The sequence below is a fragment of the Ptychodera flava genome, chromosome 6 (genome assembly GCF_041260155.1).
Source record: "Ptychodera flava strain L36383 chromosome 6, AS_Pfla_20210202, whole genome shotgun sequence".
Taxonomy (NCBI): Eukaryota; Metazoa; Hemichordata; class Enteropneusta; family Ptychoderidae; genus Ptychodera; species Ptychodera flava.
Window position 1 is genome coordinate 32752642 of NC_091933.1, and position 22304 is coordinate 32774945.

At 38.6% G+C, this 22304-nt stretch overlaps 1 protein-coding gene across 7 annotated transcripts in view; it reads right to left on the reverse strand.

Annotated features, from left to right (window-relative positions):
• LOC139135523 (GATA-binding factor 2-like) overlaps nt 1-7304 on the reverse strand; it is a 76346-nt gene extending 69042 nt beyond the window's left edge. For 2 of the 7 annotated variants that reach the window (XM_070702950.1, XM_070702949.1), the window contains exon 1: nt 1864-1967. The gene's annotated coding sequence lies outside the window, so the exon portion shown is untranslated. Of the gene's footprint in view, nt 1-1863; nt 1984-7080 lie in introns of those variants that run through there. The other 5 variants (XM_070702951.1, XM_070702942.1, XM_070702943.1 and 2 more) reach the window with 5 other exon arrangements.
• Between the last annotated feature and the right edge of the window lie 15000 nt (nt 7305-22304).

Sequence of the window (22304 nt, forward strand, 5' to 3'; positions counted from 1 at the left end):
TATACCCAACACTCTTCGAGACGCCAAAGTCCACGTCACAACTCAAAATGTGAGATGCGAGCAGACGACCCATTCTTGTGTATGGAAGTAAGCAGGGATTTCTGCAAGTAAGCCGTATGGCGTGGAAGGGCTCAGAGGCCGCCGTTACATTCATCCTTAGCAGCCGTAATTAGATCACGGGCCTTTATAAACGCCGTCTTTTCTATCGGACAAGCAGGCCGCAAAACTACCCAGCGTACTCTCTCAATGGTAGCGAAGTTCATTAGCTTTGTGGCTGGTATTGTTCGACTCTTTTTACCCTACTACCTAATAGTGCCACTTGGCATAATACCGTGTAATGACTCCCTATAAACTCCAGCCCACTCCATATAAGCTGTATTCTTTTAGAAAGAACAGAGTGGGAAAAAAGAAAGATTTGACTTTACACAGCATCATTCCGTTTGACACCATACTCAAATACCCCCTCCCCCCCCCAAGAAAATCTGTCTAGAGTAAACAATGGAAACGGCTTCGGTGAATTAAGATTTCACAAGACTCCCATAGAAGGTGGGACAAAAACGACAAGGCATGCTTGAAATTTCTCGAATATTCCAAGCTCTGCTAATAAAATTTCAGACGATAAATTTGGTGCGATAGATTTGACAATCAGAAAGTTTTGGGGACATTTTGTCCCCCTTTTTTGAGGAATCGAGAGTACTTTCTTTGTTGTCTGTATATGGTGTTATCCAAGGGGTTTATCTGGTCTCTTCACAATGCTTCAAAGCGAATGCAGCGAGTAATCCTTTCCGGTCCTTGCCAATGTAACGTATGCACATTACTGCTTCTAAGTGTCAGAAACGTTGGGTATATTTTGTCCATTTCTCGCGACATGAAGTAGAGCGAGACAAGTGTCATCGCTGCCAGGACACTTCTTTTTTCCTGGGATCAGTGAGGAGTCATCTTGTGACGTGTTGATACCGCTCAGAATGGAACACGGAATTTTACAACAAAAAATAACGGCAAATCCAGTTCTAACCCGATAGACTGTTTGTCTGCAAGAAATTCTGGCTGGACGCACGCGAACAAGAGTCACAAAAACTACGGACTCGGGGAAAATACCACGCTCGCGCGATGCTACCCCCACGTGTGCCGGTGATCGCGGCGTCTGTTTAAGTTGATTGGAGCAAGGCTAGCAAGCTTCAAGCTATTCGCATTGCGACTACTTAATGCCGTGCTTAGCAAAAAACCCCCAAAACCGAGTAAATTCGAATTATAGGCACATCAAATCCCCGATATTATCAAATAACCCCAGGCAGGTACGTCTTGCATTATTCATTCACGAACGGTATCTTCATCTGCCCACAAGTAATAACAGAATTGTTTCATTGTACAGGCGTTGTTTAAATCCAAAAACGATTTCGGTGTCCATCCTCTGTTCACAGAAAATGGTGCAATATAATAGTATCAATAATAATAATACTAATAATAAAATATTAATATTGCATACGGTTTTATGATATGGCGTTTTGGTTTAATACGAAATGGTGAATGCTGTTGATGTGCATTTTACCAGATGCGCAATATTTCAGGATAGTTTACTGGAATGAAAATACACGCATACATAAATTAGTTTGGTAAAACGTAAATCACAGAAAATCACATATTGAGATTGTTAAGTGCAAAATGCTGCGATCGCCATGGTTCACTGTGTACGCGAGTCGAAAGTCATTCGTTCTTGAGTGAACATTTTCACCCTGGGGCCGAAAATAAACCATAAGGCGTCCATTCATTTTGAGTCTGAAATTTACGACAATGGCACACAATTCCCCCCAAAAACAGTTGTCTCAGAGTCATACAGTGGATAGTTGAAATCGATAGACTTACTTTCTTAGCGACAGTCTCATCACCTCCGACGCTGTTGACGAAACAAGGGACGAGCTGGAGTTCGCTGTTGTGAGTGAATCGCCCGCGATCCAAGCGCTCGATGTGCCGGGGCTTAATTATATGCACGAGAATTAGCGATATATTGGTGACCAATCTTTTGACCGTTGACTGCGCCTAGTTAGGCGAGAAAGTTGGTGAATGAGAGCCAATAGATCTCAAGGTCGACATAAAAACACCGCAGTACTAGCAGTCCAACGACAATTTGAAACGCCAACTCTGAAGTTTACGCACTCTCAGAGGCTGTAAATTCACAGATGATGGAAGGATTTGCCATGTTTAGCATCTTGCCTGGGCGGCATGCTAACTATAAAATGTGATCGTGATTTACTGCACTGAAGATCGTACTTGATGCAGTGGATGAACATGATTTTTTTATTATATATATCATCTCTTGAGATGGAGGAGAATGCTAAATTTCTATGTGAACGTAGCGGAAGGGGGGGAGGCTTTTGTAGCGATTGAACTCCGTGTGAACAGAATCCAATCGTGGGGAAGTGCGTGTTTCGTATCGGAAGGAGCTTGAACACTTACTGCAAAATAGAGCTAAACTTCTCAAACGCCATCGAGACAAAGTTTAGGTGGGTCTTTTCTTTACAAACTGACAGAAAAGCCCCCTTAATTGGTCTTGGTAACTGCAAAGTGGGTGAAATCCAGCACCAAGTGTTATCACAGACCTCGCTAGCCTGTGAAACACAATGTTGTGGTCGTTTGCCAGTCCGTCATTTTCTGGCGTCCCACTTTTAACCTTTATATCCCCTATGACAGCCTCGATTGGTACCAAATTTCAGTTTTTGTTTTCTAAGTGTCAGCGGTATCGCTTTGAAATCCGTGAGTTACCAGCGCAGCGTCTGTGACCCAATCGAGAATTGGCGACGCTGCGTCTCGACAATCCTGTACCTACGCCCTTGTCACTCGCCCCTGCTTTCCACGGCGTGCCGCGCATACACAAGAAAAACGGCAGTGTGATATTACCTATCGCCGATCTCTGATCGCGGCACTTGACCAGCAAGCCCCCCATACTTCACGAAAACACTCTTAAACTCTCAACTTGCCACATGTGCTTAAAACTGCGTAACGAACCGTTCGTTGTAGAACACGAAACTCCAGTTTAGGTAATCTACATAATGGCCCGGTGTGGTGTTACAGCCCAGAGGTTTGTCGACATTCAATATCGCCACTCCGACTCGCTCAATACCTGTAGGTTCAAGTCCCCTTTCAGAGTAAACACACGCGTTAGCAAGGTTGAGTGCGTGTTCTTTCGTCGACCAAAAGAGGCTTCATGTCGAGATGTGCTGCAAACAAATACAAAATATTACAAAAATGTTTGTATAGAGAAACTCGAGCCCCCTTAAACAATATGTTTTCTTTTAAATTTCATGAACACGGAGACATAGCCCAGGGCCATGTACATGATAGCTCATTCTGATATCGCTACCCAAGGCGAACGTCTCATATGATACCGCGGACAACAATCTATAATTGAAAAAAATATCTTGCTGCTAGACCACCACCGGTTTGAAAAAGTTCAGACGATTTTGAAACTTTAATTTCAGGCGAATCTTTTCGAGGAAAAAAACAACAAAAGTTAAGTTTGTATATGTGACCCCTCGTTTCACGGTTTGGACGCGGAGAAGTTCTCAATCAGAACGCAGTGTTTGTTGTGTCTTTCCTCAAAAAAGGGCCTGATGCTACTAATGGCGATTTCTTTTGGTTGATGCTAATTTTAAGATATACATCTATTTTATGCAGGTTTGCGACATGTTGGGAATAAAAAATGAAACGCCGGAGCTTTTCCCTCGCCAACTAGTAATGTACAGAGAATTGGGGCTTTTGCTGGGCTGCCCTAGGTTGACAGAAAGTTGAAAGCGCCGTAGAAAAGTGACAGCGATGGACCACGGACACACACGGATGCCTTTGAAGGAAGACGCTCGACAGTGTTTCACCCTTGCTTCACATGATCGCCGCCGATCTTATGAGAGAGCGGAACGTCGATAAGAAAGCACCATCCGAATTAAATGTATTTGAAGTAACACGCCGCCGTGATTTGAGTAATTTTGACAAATTCGCCGATAACCTTATGTTTGTTATACAAAAGTTAATGTAATCTAACGGTAGGGCGGCCTACACCGAGGGACGACAACAAGCCCGATGTCGAAGGGACATAGCTCCCGTGTTCGGCCTAGCGTAGCAAATGCAGAATATAATCACTTTCGATAAAACAATCAACACATTTTTACTTCTTGGATAATTTGATGATTTGAAAGTTTGTTTAAGTTCATTTGAAAGTTTGTTTAAGTTCAGTGTTGATATGGTTAGTGATTTGAGTTACAATTTTAGCTCTCAAGATACAGATTTCACGCGACTAAACTAAGGATTATATTCAACCCTTCCCGCAATTTTCCACTCTTATTGACACACGCGCTCATCATCTCTCATGCACTTCGTATTTACATAATAGGATCCCCTCGACTTTTACCCGATAACCAGAGTAAAAAGCCCCCGAAACTGGATCCGAAACGCAACTATGAGGTACAAGAATTCTCAAGCGACTGTCGAATGCCCCTGGGTGTGCAAATGAACCAAACGTAACCGTGGTCAATGTTCTTTAAAACAAACAGATGACGAGGAACAGGGACACAACTTCACACTGTCAGTTCGATGTTTTTAATCTTCAAATAAAATCTGACGTTTGAATTTGAAATTTGAAGTTACTCGGCAAAATCGTGAAGTTGTTTTACTCCAATTTTTTTTTCAAGAAAATCTACAGTTTCAATCTTATAGCTGCAAACGTTACGAAGATCCAATGACTCACGTCCAAATTTCCCGCTGTGACAACTTTCTTTCCCGCCAAGTTTTAATATGAAAATTTACCACGTCCTGGCGACACTGATCTTGTCCGCATAGACGAAAAAAAAGAATAACGGTCGCTGATGCATTGTTTTACCGATAATTGTATCTGACAGCTTTTAAAAAAACTTTCCACTTTTGTACAGAGGTATAGGCACAGAATGTACATAATAAACAGAGGTGTTATTGTGTGTGCTTGTCTTATGAATAAATTTCAACGATAATGAAACTATGGATTGCACTGTCCTTTCAGAAAAAAAAAACTATGAAGACATGTCCTGAAAAATCATAATATGCGGCCGCTCCAGAACTCTAGTTTAACCTATGACCTCCCTCCAGCACCTCAGAGTGAGAGAGATTCAGGTAACACAGGGTCAGACATGATTTTGTAACCACACAGATATATTGCAAATAGTCATTCAGGAAATGTTCGTAGGGGTTTTCATTCAAGTGCCAGGGACAGTTTTTTACATGACAACACCATTAAGGTAATATGCACCTCGAAAGTGAAAGACTTAAACTTTTGCTCTAACTTTCCTCAAGGAATCTTTCAATCATTCTCTTTCAAAATCAAGAATAAAAATAGGGGGTCACCGTGCAAATTTTGGTACTAGAGAAACAAATTACCCAAGATTTACCGATATTGGAAATTCAAAATGGCCGCCATCCCTGTGTTACCTCTATGGAGAAAAATAAAAATTTTCGAATTTCGAAAAACTAAGCCGGTGAAAAGTTTTCTTTCACCAAGAGCTTTAAAATGAACCCCCACATGTGGTATATCAGAAGAGAATTGTAAAAGTTTGAGAGTCCGAATGTCTGTCCCCGAGGTGCGTTCTACCTTAAAATGGTGTCGTATACCTATGAATGAAGGGGAGCATCTTGTGGACCGGTACTAGTACAGAAGACTAGAAAACTTTGGATATTCGGACTCTTCCAGGAATAAATTTTTATTCAGATTTTGTACCAAGGACTTCAATACATCATAGTTTTCCATGTTGGTTAAGATTTGAGGAAAATCCTTTTTCACAAAAAATAACTCACCACCCCTTTTGCACTGAGCAACAACATAATCGTCGTTTGTAACAACACCACTTTGTCCCAACATCTGCCTGGAATATATAAAACCTAGCGTCTATCAAAGCCACCCAATGACGAAACAGTGCTGTAACGACTAGAGCCGTGCAAAGCCACTGAGAAACACGAACGTTATGATTATGTATCAAAACCATTCAGTGGTAACTTTTGAAACCATTCTCTGACAACCCTAATGGGTAACAAACCTCTCCGGTCACAACGATGCCATTCATGACGAACACCGCCATGTAACAAACTTGAAGCGGACCGATTGGGTCGGCTTATCAATCTGTACCGTTATTCACCGTACAATAACTGATCGTTTTAATGTTAACGCCTAGCTTTCGATTAATCGGCGATGGATTAATACGTAAATCAGTTTGTGAACGATTAATTAATCAATAAGATAAATTAATCGACATCTTTGCAATAAGACCGTACAAAGTAAGGGGATCAGGATATTTGCTATCCACCTGTTAACTATTTTCCATCGACACTCTAAATGTTTTTCCTCTGTTCGTGAAAATAAAAGAAAAATACACGGGATATGTAAAATGACAAAAATAGCATCTTCGAGATATATCTCTATCTGATTATCTTTGAAAAACGTGTCATTTGGAGAAATTGTCTACTTGTCGTCTGTTTACGCGCTATTCAATGTTGAATGGGAGTTTTCACGTCCTTAGAAATACATTTTATCATTGTCTATTTCATATTTCGTGTTGTAATCTGACATTTCACGGAAAATGAGTTTGTTGAATCGAGATTAGACCTAGTTTTCGGCGTTAAACCAAAATATCAGAAAGTTGACAACAGTAAAATCTGTTTCGGCTCTGTAAACTGCGAAATCTGTAATACAGGGTACGTAACTGCATCCTTCGGAAGTCCGTGTGATTTTAGATAGAATAGAAACGGCAATCGGCGATGAATTATTGATCTCGTCCGTACACTCCGGCTTTGAGTAATATTTCGATGATGTGACGTCATCGATCTCAACTTCACCCTGAAATCGACCACATCCCAGGAGACGGATTTGGATGAACAGGTTCTGTCCCGCTCAGAACACAAAGATTTGGGATGGGAAACGGAATGGCGTATGCAGTGACAAACAGAGGGTGTGAGAGAACGCCGGGAGAAAAGAGACAGGCTCTCTCATGAGCTCACCCAAATGGAGAGTAAACTTTGAACGCACCACGAATATCTGGACACAAGGACAAGCTGAGCAGGTGTACTCACGTTGAGGGGCATTGAATATTTCCCCTCTTCAGCAACAACAAGAGGAGCCTCAGTCAAGCCAGTTTAGCACTACCTCATAACATGTCCTTCGCCTCAGAATGGATTCCGTGCTGTGGTTTAAACGGGGGGCTTCGCGTTGATGGCATCGTCATAATGAAAATAATACATTATTCAGTGTTTTTTCGATCTGAAGCGTACACTCTGAAATACTTTTTATTTTCAATAACGACCGAAAACTAGTATTGCACTTAAATATTGAAATCCTTGATCAGGGTGGATTTTTGTGTAATGGACGTTTGTAATTACATGCGGATTGGTCAGACACCGATACACCTATTATTACCACCTTCTGATTATTTTTTAAACAACCACCGAGGTTGTTGAGAAAGTAGAGGTTTACAAGCCATGATCATATGAGCAATATCACTCTGGCATTCCATAATATCTCACTACTATTATTTTCCTTACATAACGGTTGAAATATAAAAGACAGAAAATTCATAACGTAAGCTAAAATTGTATGTATGTATGTATGTATGTATGTATGTATGTATGTATGTATGTATGTATGTATGTATGTATGTATGTATGTATGTATATGTGTGTGTGTGTGTGTGTTTGTATCAATCTATCTATCCATATATGTACACATATACTTACATGCAACTCATACATATATTCACAAGGAACCAACCATCTGAATTAATAAATAAATAAATACATAAATAAATAAATAAATAAATAAATAAATAAATAAATAAATAAATAATATATGAACAAAAAATAAATAGATAATTACATAGATAGATAAATAAATAAACACAAAACAAACAAACAAACAAACAAACAAACAAACAAATAAATAAATAAATAATTATATACATACTGTGAGATACACAGATAGATAAATAGCTACATAGCTACATATATACTTACATAGTTCATAACACATACATACATACATACATATATACATACATACATACATACATACATACATACATACATACATACATACATACATACATACATACATACATACACGTTTTCTGAGTATTTGGATGTAAATGCTACCACTGATAGTACATACGAAACCGAAACATGCAAAACGTCGTCTAGAATTTGTGGGTAAAAACTGGAGTGTCTCAAGTATCTCTTATTTTTTACTTTTCCTTCGAAACAAATACTAATCTCTTCAACTGACCAATCCTTGGCAAGGAAGAGTCTGGTATCAGTTATATTGTTAATTAACATTTATAAATAAAAATATCACGATATTCTGCTGCCATATCGTGAAATATTTCCCTCTTATGAATACAGGACGGCCGTATGCACATGGCACGTTCGATGACATGAAAACTGTTGCCGCGTTGGAATTTGTCTTATCTATTTTATCGTTCAAGATCATGGTCACAGTTAATGAGCAAATTAGTGCGCGATAGTTTTGACTTGAAATGCGTGAAAATATGTTTGCATCTTTCTGTCTTTTGAAAGTCACGACCACATCATGTAAATTTTCCATGTCATCATACACGGAATATAGGACAATATAACAATTGAGAAAGTTTCTTTTATCTTTATAGTTGAAACAAACTCGAGTTGACTCTTTCAAACAAAGATATTGATGGCATGAGTCGATCGTGACATTTGATTCGATTTTCTCTGCTTTAGGAAGATCTCATGTTTTAGTACAGTATTTGTTTTGGCACTTGAAAGCGGAGGAACTACTACGACCTGGCGTTTGAAAAGATATAAGATCAAGTTGTCGGAGAAAAAGCTGAACACAGAGCGGCTCAGACATGCGTGTTAGTCTCATTTGGCAAAAGGAGATGGCGCTATGGTTTCGCAACCGGGAGTACTAAACAACGTACTTAAGCAATAAGACTTAAATGGATCACTACTTTGTTCCATTTTCAGAATGTCTCCGAGTTGTTCAGCTCTTGCCAAATAACCGGCAGAGACGCTAATGTGTGGAGCGAATGACGTGCGAAGTCGGCGGCGTGGAACGGTCCTTGGCGATGACTCATTCGCCGAATTAAGTCATTTTAACTTAACAGCGGGACACCTTATTTGTATTTTGCGAGTGGGCATTTGATCTTTGCTGAACGACTTTGCGGAGTGTGTTTGCACCCGACATCGAGGGAAAGTATCGCCATTGACCGCAAACATTAAACAAAACGCGGACATTTGAAGAAAGACCAAAGGAAATTGAATGACTGATAATGTCTTGATATGTTAACGTTAGACACTTCTGTTTATTTCAGCGAATGGTGGTCGCGTAGTAAGTTGTCGGATTTCACTTCTAGTTATTATATTATTCTTTATACTTTTAATTAGAAATTGGACCGCAACGACAAAACGTGAGCCTTATCATGCCAATGATGAAATAATTGAAAATACACAAAAATAAGGAAAAGAGAGAGAGAGAGCATGGAAAAGTCCGGGAAGTACTTGAATCCATCTCCAGACACATTATCGATTTTTGTAAATGATCAGGACATACAGTCATTTGTCACAAAAAGATCACGGAAATTGCCATAACAAATATCAGTTATACCATTGTATATTTCAAATCGGCTCATGTAAGTAAATCATAACATTAAAACCAGTGATCTATCTCATTTACAGGTGACACTTTAGTCCTCCTGTCTTTTTTTTGTTTTGACAATGGAGATGGATAATTCTTTTATCTTACGTGAAAGTTACAGGAAGCAGAGCTTATCATTTCAAAAGTTTTGCAAGGATGTCATGTAACACATTGTCTCGCGTCAAATCAATATCGGTATCTGTTCATAGTTGAAGCCGTACGTATCTATACCGCAAGTTACAACATCTTGTGAAGGTATGCCTTACACGTCGCTGGCATGTTTTGATATTTTTGATATTTTCGGGAAAAAATGAAGTCATAAAATCCAATGAAATTGAATTTCCCATTGGGAACATGTGTAAAAGTCACGCAAAAGGGATAGGACAAATATTGCAGATCATATTTCTACCTCCAGAATGAACCAAGAAATACACACAATCACGAGCTCAGGTCGGACCTGTGTACATGTTTATCCTTGACCATATGCGTTGACTACAGAAAAAAAAACTCCGTTAGGGTACGACACGAGACGAACAAGAAACTGTGTTTTACGAACGGAACAAACATATTTGGGAAATATATTAGAAGTCACTGGCTGGCGAAATTTCAAGTCAGCATAGAGACACCTAATGCTGTCATACAAAATTTGCCACCCCGTCACAGTCCTATCGATGAAGATTCACACGGCGATAAGCGGATACGCGTGTCGCTGACGGACGCCCGGAAAAAAAATTAAAGAGAATTTTCTATAAGAGAAGCGCGAGCGGGATCTTTTACATTTACACGATGTGATGAGAGATTAGACATGGACGTTTGCTTTGGGGATGTTCCAGTTAACTCCGGCACACGCCAAATGAAACATTTATCTCGTGTAGGTGAGAAGCTGACATCATCTCGACAAGTCCGCGGTGACCTCTCGTGACAACGTAAAAAGAGAACACAGACAAAAACGCATGATATGACAAATCATTCGCCGTAGCATTTGAAATATGAGATAAGAGGTCGGAGTGCTCCTTCAAATCGTAAAATGAAATTAATTTGACAAATATTCTCCGTCTTTGAGATAAGGGAGAAGACCACGTAGCGGCTAATAGATAGCACGCTGCCTGCCTCCCAAAGTGTGCTATTATTGGTCCGTATTGTTCTTCAACCAGAGCCAGCAGGAATGCATCATCATGCCGAGCCAAATCTCCTTTTCTGATCTAAGAAATGGGATTTACAGATTTTGATGGCCTACAAAGACAGTTATATCGGAAACTAATGACCAGTATATATTACTATCGCTAGGATGACCCAGGTCGTAAAATTGATGAGTATACGACATGTGCGTTGGTTTGTTTGTTCGTGGTGATGTCGATTCACCCCTTTTGCACCGCCTCTCGACCGTGGAAAACAAACGATTTAATAGAAAAGTAATTTTATGTAATTACATAACAATTGTTCCCGCAGTCGCATGTAGAGGTGAAAAGTCTCTGCTTTGGTGTTTTGTACGATAATGAAATTAAAGGAATATATATATATATATATATATATATATATATATATATATATATATATATATATATATATATATATATATATATATATATATTCATTTGCATACAGTAAGGCAAAACAAAGTAACGTCTTTGTCGAAAAGTAATGGTCTGAACCAAAATTCAGCTCTTAAAAATAATATTTGACACAACACAAAAAAGTTATGCTGTAACGAAACGTTTATCACTCGTAGGCATTGTCACTTAAATTGTGGAATAGGACCAGGGAGTGTCTCCCTGAAACAGAACAACAAATACTGGGGAAATAAATCGAAAGTTACAGCTGATGGAAATTCAGTGGCGAACTCAAGTAAATATTGTTCATGCAGGATGTTACTAGTGTTAAATGAAAACCTTGCTGTACTGTAAGTGAAACTGTACAATTTGTGCGAGCACTAGTTAGTTCATTATCATGTACTACTGGTTGTTTCCAGAAATTCTGATATCGTTTTCTTCCACCATTTCTATGTGCGGAGTTCAAAGTATTTTCTGTACCACTCCTCCATTATTTTTAGCTGTCTAACCAATTAATTTGAGGGAATAATATATGTGGCTTTCGTAATATTTTATTATTTTGTTTTAAAAGTCATTTTCATGTATTATTCTGTTCGCTCGAGGTTGTTGAAACACAAGTCATAGTACTGCCAACACAAAATGCAATGTTATCGATGACGATTGAATTCCGGTCCGGACAAGAGTTAAGTGAAAGACTGAAAATCTTACTTAAACTTTCCTCAAGGAATCTTTCAACCATTCTCTTTCAAAATCAAGAATAAAAATCGGGGGTCACCGAGCAAATTTTGGTCCTAGAGAAACTTATCACGCAAGATTTACCGGTATTTAAAATTCAAAGTGTCCGCCATCCCTTTTGTTAACTCTATGGAGAAAAATAAAATTTTCGATTTCGCAAAAAACTTAGACGGTGAAAGTTTTTCTTTCTCCAAGGGCTTCAAAATGAACTCCCACAAGTGGTAGATCAGAAAAGAATTGGAAAAGTTTGAGAGTCCGAATATCTTTTTCCGAAGCGCATTCTGACTTAAATGAAACTTACCAAGAATAACACGGGACATCATAGCTATACAGGCTGTGGAGACAAGCTCGTCATTTCAACATGATTGTTGGAGTAGAAACAAAAAACTGCGTGTTCAAAAAAACAGAACTAAACCATTTGAAAGTTCATCTAAAGGGTCAGCCAATGGAGCTTTAACTTCTCTAATGACGCAAATCGACGGCATAATACCAAACGAGGGGTTATTTTGTCCATCAAAAGCCGCACTTGCTGTAGACCCTGAAAGTATTTGCCAGTTTTTATCTGTTTTGCGAAATATATGAGTTCTTTTTCTGTTTGAGTTGTTGTTGTTTTTTCACTTCTTCATTCTGAAATTAAAATAAGAAGCATGTACACAACCGTCTGATGCTCATTTATCCCACAGATGTCGAAATAATTTACAAATTTATGAAAACTGTTCTAGATTCAGTCTCGCTGTTTTATCTTCGTGCACGCCGTGATGCCCACAGGAAATTAACTGTGAATGAATGGACCAAGAGTTCCAAGACATTGGCAACAGTGAATGTTTTAGTGTCAAAATGTTGGACTCTACGACGTTTTAACCCTTTAACCAAAACATTTTGGACCAAATTCATTGTTACCAATGGACCTTTTCACAGGGCATTGGAGTGAACAGGCAAGCGGTGGAAAATAGTCTCGACAGGTAAGTTGGTGCTGAATATTTTAGGTAAATTAGATCCATAGATTACTATAAGCAAAGGCGTGGGAATACAAAGTTTCCACTCAACTATAATCGCATAATTGAACAAATCGATTTGTACTATACGACAAGGAACTTCGAGTCAAGCTTAAAAGTTTGCTTCATAAATCTCAATAGTTGTGTGTCTTTTGGTATTGTTGAAACTCGATATTTTCGTCTGGAGAACAATCTTTTTTGCCCATTATTGTACTCATAAGACTATTATGATATGGCATTTGAACATGAAATATTTTCTGAAAATATGATCGCCCCTACTTAACTCAGTGAAAGTTAACATTCAAGAAATAAGATGGAAACTGCTTTCGTTTTTTAAGAAATATGCAAGAAATTAATGGTAGTCACAGCGATCAGGCATAAATACTCAATAGTAATTCAGTCATAGACTGATTTCTTATCAACAATGATATAGCGTACATCACCTGATATCACTTCTTGGTCTTTTTGCCAGAGGTCCATATATCTCTCTTTCATGAATTTTGACTTCGTAGTGTGAACCGGTGCTTTACTGTCTGTTCTGTGCTGTTTTGTGTCTACGTTTATAACAAACGACTATGCATTACGAATTTTGACATAGTGTTATCGGATTATGGATTGGTATGATTGTGATTATTTTTATATCGTTTTATTAGTGAATACTAAGAATCAAGGATAAGATTCGATGGGAGTCTATTTATTTTAAAAAAGAAAAGATGTATAGCCGTCGGCTACTTTATCGATTTTAGCATTTCCATTATTGTATTACCTTATATCAACGTCACTGCTGATTACACAAATTATAAATGGAAATGAAACATTTAAGTGTCGCAAAAAAGGAACACTACTTTTGTAGCAAAGTGACTTCTCAAGCTGTTTATTTATTCGGTTCACGAAAATATAGATTATGTGAGTTGATAGGATCAATACAAATGAGTTTCAAAATCATGGAAGAAATATCAATGATCAGAAAAAAATGTAAACCGATGAGAGATGCATATGTGTGTGTGTCTTTGTTTGAAATATGCTGAACCTAGGAAAATTGAAGAAGAAAAAACTAAAATCGAAGCAAATCAGACATCGTTATTTACAACACAGTCTGAACACCTCCAAATGAACTTTGACGCCTAACTGATGATAAAACACGTCCGCTATCAACTCACATTCGAATTTCCTAAATCTATACGTATGTGTGACCCTTATAAGATTGTCAGAAATTGCATAGAATAGCTTGCATAATATCGGGGAGGTTTTTTTTTTAATTATTTCGTTCCGCCGAGCCTGTTGATGTATCTTCACAGAAGGTTGTTTGACGACAATCTGCTCATATTTCATGTTCTTTTACTTTAAATGAAAGTGTTTAGTTTTGTAAAGATGTAAACTATTTTTTTTCAAAGATAACTGTGGCCTCTGACGATTTTGCGTGCCCACTGAAAAAACAGGGTTGAAATTAAGAGTCGATTATCGGAAAGAGACGGGAAGCTTCGGCGGGCGTTATGTCAAACTGCGTCCGTTTTTGACCGGAGGGTGGTGTGTTTTATAGCGAACACAGATTACACGGTCTGATAGGAGGGGATGACATCCCCCCTTTGCACATACTGGGAGGAGGTTAACATATTCGATGGAGAAATATAGCCTGTACTGCGCACTTCAGGAGGCAGTCAAGCGTAACGTGAATTCCAAGCCCGGAGCAGTAGGAACTGGTGATCGGTATTCTGTTGAGATGTCGGGGAGAAGGGAAGATGAGAGAAAGTGTCTGTTACAAAAGGATAACAAAAAACGGCAACCTGGAATGACTCCGGTCGCTATCCCTGGTGAACTTTCAATTGTTTTTGCATGCCATGCTAAACTCCTAAGGCAGACTCAGCGTAAAGCGACTCCGACAGGGCGATAAGGATCGCCTCATCTGCGGCTTTAATGGAAGGGGGCTTGTAGGGTACTCCTACAGGCCCCTCCCCAAATGGAAATCGCTGGCAAATAACGAGCGATGCCCAGCTATAAACTACAAAACACTTAACTTGTAAATGGCGACCGGGATACGGCGCTGCACAGTTAGGAACGAAAATCGTCAAATGGTTTTAGTGGAAAATTTCTGCGCCCCTGTTTTTTACATTGGAGGGAAGTGATCATTTCATTAGTGAGGTGATGTTTTATTGTGGGCATTTGTCTGCTACAAATAGGTCCGGCATGAATTGGCTTTCATTGCTAAGTGAGATGGATGCCGAGCTCTTAACCAGGGGAGAGTGCTCATACTTTTAATGAGACTCAAGACATTTCGCCTTCTCCATTTGAAAGGGTTATACAACTTTCAAAAAAGAAATCACGGCCTGGCAGAATGAACATAAATCACTTGAACGGGGGGCTGGGGTGGCGCAGGGGGTAAAAAGTGAGAAATTATCAAGCGCAGCGTGTTATAGCGCCCTCTAACAATAAAATGTTGTGATGAATTAACCAGGTCTCGTCAGAGTTTTACCACCGACATGCGGTTTGTGTTTTTTTTTATTTTGAGTTTCCCTTGTAGGAGGTATGTACGACAGACATAACCGTGATATGGCATTACGGGATCATGCCGTCATGGCCAGGTTTAGGCCTAGGACTCGTTACTGGCGTTTATCTGCGCGGAGAATCATCGAAAAAAAGAGTATCTCCAACAGCGTGGAGATTATCGGGTACATTATTGGTCGCTACTTCTGATAGCTTGACCTGGCAGCGCAGATTTGCACGCATCTTACAAATCCCCGAACACGATAAGATGTAAAGAGAAATTTTATGGGGTCAGCGGCATGATGGCAGATCGCGTACATCTCATAAGTTTTGACTCCGAGCTGGATGACAGGCTCGCGAAGCAATAGGCCGTGGATGAAAAATGGTCTCTCAAGAAAAATGACCATTATAAACACAGATCCATTTGAGCTGGCTCTGCACAGACTGACGACAGAATAAATGATAGACAATCCTTGCAACCTCGACACAAAGCTTAGAAAGCAACAGATCCTATCACTGAGAAACGTCTTTCACAAAAGCACGCGACGAATAAACAATACTTTGATTGCTACATTGAAATTGTCACTCAGGAACAACAGTAAAAACAATCAGTATTGTAGACAGTGGTATTATTATGTATTTCATCGAATGTAAAGATGCGATAGAAGTAAACATAAATAGAAAAACGCTATACGTACGTACGTACGTATATACATACATACATACACACATACATACACATATACATACATACATACATACATACATACATACATACATACATACATACATACATACATACATACATACATACACACATACACACATACACACATACACACATACATACATACATACATACATACATACATACATACATACATACATACATACATACATACATACATACATACATACATACATACATACATACATACATACATACATACATACATACATACATACATACATACATACATACATACATACATACATACATACATACATACATACGTTTGACATGTTAGTTTTTGATGTAAATACATGTATGGAACTATGTATGTATAGAAAGATGAACCATGATCGGTTTGTCAGTAATTTATTTGTTTTATGAACGCGGAATATCAAGTCGATTGGTTATCAGTTTCCCAGGTATTTATTTCTTTATTATAACTCGCGATTCGTTTCTGTGATTAGACGCCGCGCCGCCAAACGCCACAAACGATGTAACATCGTCAATTTCCAGCGAGCTATTGCATCTTAATGCTATCACTGTATTTCATCTGGTTCGTAAACATGGGTCTGAAAGAGATAAAAGAAAAATATATCGCGCGCCATAATGTTTTGTCATGCAATTTTTGTCATGTTATCAGCTAACAGCGTTTTTTTTGAATATCTGCTCGGAATCATAAAGATGAATAGAGCCTTGAAGTTTTATGATAATGGTAATTTTCCATTAAATCATATTTTTACTACAATTCATACTCTTCAATCGTACAAATCGTGTATTGAGATATTCGGTGTCTCCACCTTTGTGCATCGGCATTTTCAAACAAAAAGCGAAGTTTTGTATCGCTGTGTTTTGCCTGAGGATTGTCGAAATAGGGGCTAAATTTAATAGAGTTAAATACATTAAAATTACTTTTATCATATAACACTGACAATGTTGACGTTCTTAAGATATTCTTGTGCATGCTAAAAGCGCTTGCGGACGCGCGTGTATGTATGTATGTATGTATGTATGTATGTATGTATGTATGTATGTATGTATGTATGTATGTATGTATGTATGTATGTATGTATGTATGTATGTATGTATGTATGTATGTATTTAAGGATCGTTGTGCAACTTTTAAATTGCACATGTATCTGTATTTGTAGGTATTCTTAATCATGTAGACACCCATAGAAAGGAAGGCAAAACTTTAGAGTGAACCGATAGAACTAAAATTTGTGCTTCAGTTAAGAGTATCGGCCAAAAGGTAATTAAGAAAGACATGCCTAATTGGTGAATATCATGCTAAGGTCTGCTCCTTGAGCGACACGTTAGTGCATGGAGATAGCCATTTGTCACGCTATCTGCTATCATGCTAGCTCTGAGCAGATGGCCTCCCTTTAAGATGAGATAACAAGAAAACATCGATTTAAGATAAAACAAAATTGTCACGGTGAACAGTCTTCCACTTCATCTGGTTTAGCAAACGTCCTTGAGGGTGAAGCTGCGCGAGGATGATTCGACTTACCCTCACGCTTCACCACGCTCACCCCACCAATCACTGACCCCCCCCTCCCGTCCATATTTTACAGAAGTCGTCTTCATTGCGAGGGGATGGTGTTATTCTGGAGGGAAGAGATCACAGAATCTGTAAATAGCAGCAGGTTAAATATGAGGAGTAGAGTTGAGCATGTGAATTAAATATAAATTCCCATAAACCTCCTAGGAGCTACCTGAACTCACGTTGCACCGGAAGAGACGTCATAAACCGTAGAAAGAAAATGTATTTTTAATCATAATCATACAAACCCGTGTAAAAGTTATATGGCTTTTCTAAATCAATATCTGTACAAGCCAGTCCAGACGTGTGAGACGTGTGAGAATGAGTGTTGCCATACAGTCGTGGGTGTAGAGTTACGCCCTCTACCGTTTTGAAATAGTTTAACCGTAAGTTTGCAGACGGAAGTTTAATCGCCACCTTTGGGCTCATCAAGTTTGTCAACATCTCGATCGGGAGACGCGAAAATATTTATACAATCAAAGAGTCAGTGCATTGATTAGTGAATCGTTCTCACTCTCAGTCAGTCAGTCAGTCAGTCAGTCAGTCAGTCAGTCAGTCAGCCAATCAATCAATCAATCGATCAATCTATAATCCAATCATTTTTGTAAGATAGTCGCAATAAACAATAGCTACCATCATCCGCACATGCATGTAGCACTATCATCTGTAAAGTGTACACTCACAGTGAACTACTATACAATAATGCAGAGGACCAAAAGATGGATTCAAACGTGTGAAAAAAAATTAGATTAATTAACCAATCCAACAATATTAATGACACCCTTTATTATCTATTCAGAAGAAAATAATCGCCTGTTTTGTGTAAGAGAGATAAGGACTGGGAACTTCTCTCATCCATGAACGAGTACGCGTTTTTCAACATTCTTGCGTGCTGCCGACGAAGTGACGTGTTCTATTTGCAATTACTATGATTTATTTCCCAATATTCTCAACCGCTCTGTCTTTTCGCTTCATTTCTTCTTAGGAGAAATTAAACGCAAGGCATACTCGACTTGAGTCAATGTTTGCTGTCGTTATCAGCTCTTGAGAGTTGCTTTTAATTACTATCAGCACTAGATTAGGTAGTGGGCACAAAATGTGCTATTTCTGATGACGCGCAGTCAGTCACGTGACGCGAGTCCTTCAAGGCAATTGGTGGCCTTTTTATCGGTCGTCTCGGGAACACACAGATCATCGGGGAACCCATCCGTCACAGCCATGCCTCAAACTGTCATATCACACACATTTTCTCAGAATCTACCTTGCTGTAATGATAAAAGACGTCCCAGAGCAGTCGCAATTCTTCCTGTTGAGCAACAGTGACAGCCTATTGTAGGTGAGGGCGCCGTATCGTTACGGTGGTGAACCCAAAGCGGCGTTTTCAGTTTTTGAAATCTTTTGAAAACTCGTCAATTACTCAACCATAAAAAGACAAACAAAATTCGCAGAATAAAAGTGCATTCAAGAGTTATAAGTAAAGCTCTTGACAACGTTAATTTTCCCTCGAATATTCCACTGAGTTTTAATAGGCTGGCAAGAAAGATAAAACGCACACGATTCTCACTATCGATTTTCACATGATCATCGGTTGGTAAATGGTTATAGAATTGTGAAAAGTCAGGTTGCCAAGGATACCCCGCATCCAAGCTTCAAAACTAATGTTATACGTCATGGTAAATATTACCTTGGGTATATAAGCATTAACACTGAAGTGTAGCCGGGCCTTACATCGTAAAATCTGTTCAATATTTCATAACTTTGTAGGAAATATATGTTAGTATCAGGCAAAGTATTAGCAGTAAAAGATAGTTATCGATGGACAAGCATATACCAACTCTTTGTCGTTTTAATAGATACCGCTGTTGCTTTTTGTAAGATAGATAGATAGATAGATAGATAGATAGATAGATAGATAGATAGATAGATAGATAGATAGAACCAGTGCTGTCTGCTTAATTATAAGGATGTTTTGGATATTTCGACCCATTTCATCAATAGCGTGTCACTTCCGATGAGATTGAACCGATGATGTAAAATTCGAGTGAGAATGTTTGACGACTGCCCTCAACTGCAAGTTGTTGCTAATCTTTCAACATTTTCTATGCTGCTTTCGCCGATTGGGGGTGTCATACGTTGAATCTCGAGCGTCTGTAGTTGTATGTGGATACCTAGACACGCATTTTATTGTAAGGTTTTAATTATCTTCATCGTTGTATGAGTTCGGAACCGCCGATATGCGCTAGCGACCCTTAATTATGCATATCTATCCATGTATCACAAACAGTCATTTTGTTACAGCGTTAAGCTAAGGAAAAAACACCAGACTCATTTACAGCCCCCTTTCAGGCTACAAACTATATATGGGTGCTGTAGTGTAGCTCTGTGAGCTGGTGCGCCCCGGCTTCACCAGCTCATCGAGCCGGCTACGTTCCAAGGAACAGTAGTCAACGTGTTACAGCACCATAGTACACACCTAACTGACAACTCAAAACATGTTGTTATTGTTTCTTATTCCAAAATGACCAGATAACCTGTAGATATTGGCGCATAAAACCATGGTACATATGTCGTTTTTAAAAGAGTTTGACTTTCATCTTTTTGTTTTAATTTTAATGTTATATTTACCATGCACGTTATGTACATCTAGGCATACAGCCCAGAATGCCGCAAATGATAAGGGTAATGCAGGCGAAGACGACGATGACGATGATTGTCACGATCATGTTGTTCGATTATTTAATCATCTTCAGCACCATTCGACAGACACTTGCAGATATGAAAGAAGGAATATAAATGACAAAGACATATAAACCATTGATATCACCGTGTTTTCTTCGTCGTCTCGTCCCTACAGTCGATAAAGGGATTCCTACAAGAGAACTGTCTCCTTCAGAGGCTAGGGCTTGCGTTTGCTTTGTTTCATTCTTTGAGAACACGGAATTTTCAATACCGTGTAAGGTATAACATACCTGGCTACTTTACCCGTGATCAATGTGATTTCATCACAAAAATGCGTCCGAGTCCGTCCTTTACCTTCAAGTTTCACGAGATTTGAAAATATAGCCACAAAATCATCGACTTCGTTCATCATATTATGTATAAAGTGCAACGTATTTATCCATGGATATAAAGAGCATTTCAGTTGCGTAACATAGGATTGAAGAGTAATCCATCAAGAGTAATTTCATTTCTTATATTCAGATTGGATATTTCAGATAGGGGAGTGACGAAGTAAATAATATCTGACGCTGCGGATAATAGGATGTGTTTTGGAGTTTCATCTTGGCGACAAATATGACATTTTTTTCACTGAAATATTTTGGCCAAGGTGCAACAAAAGGATGTGCGCCCTCAACGACCAGTTTAGCTGCAAATTTTGTTCTGTTCAAATCAGACTCACTGCAATCGTTTTTTGTACATTATAATAATAATAATAATAATAATAATAATAATAATAATATTTAATTCTTAAAAACGCACTCAACAAACATCTCAGTGCGCTGTACACAACTGTTAAAAAGATAAGAAGACAGCTAAAAACCTTTAAAATTATTACGAGTAAAATTTAGTAAATAGGTGGGTCTTTAAAAAACGTTTTAAAGATGCAATATTTCTGGCGCAACGAATTTCCGAAGCCAGTGCATTCCATAGCAAAGGAGCACATACCGAAAAAGCTCTCTGACCGTAGGACTTATTAAAATAGCCGCGTTCAGAATTCACACGCAATTTCTGAGAAGATCGTAGATCTCTTGTCGGTACATACAGGTCAATTAAATCAGTAAGATACAGGGGTGCATCACATCTGACAATCTTAAAAGTAGTTTGTAAAATTTTGAAATGTATACGAGCTTTCACAAGTAGCCAGTGTAAATCAATTAAAACGGGAGTGAGGTGGTCATATTTGCGTGTACCTGTGACTAGACGGGCTGCCGCATTCTGAACAGACTGCAGATGATATGTTGGTCATTTGAAATGCCATAAAACAGACTGTTGCAATAGTCAAGTCTGTAGGTAACGAATGCATAGATGAGTTTCACTGTAGTGGGCCAGTCCAGTAGTTTACGAATTTTACATATTCTTGACAAAGAGAAATATGCGTAATCTCTCAATGTTTGAGGACTGATGGTAAACTATGAAAATTTGAGAAAAGCTCAAGGTGAAAACAAAATACAAAAAAATATTTCGTGACCAATTTATCACGTGGTAAGAAGTACCCCTTTTAACTTTGAATTTAATCTTGAACCGAGTTATGCACTTTTGCTAAGGCAATTATAGACATATTTTCAAATTTGATACATTTAAACACAAATGATCTTTTTAATTAGATGGTTACCATTTTACTCAGCAATAGTTTTTGGGTTTTTAAGCACGAATTCAAATAAAACTCCTACGTGATTGACAATCACATTTTGATTTTGATCAAAATTCTTTCCGTGTAAAAACGTCTCATTACCCTTTCTGAGTAAGGTACGATCACCAGTTCGTGAATTATTAATTTACCAAGAAATCAATCAGTGTTTGAGAACCCTTTGAACTCAGTGTGGTAGGTTTTAAGACAACACACATGATAGTCAATTGGATAATTATCAAATATTATGAA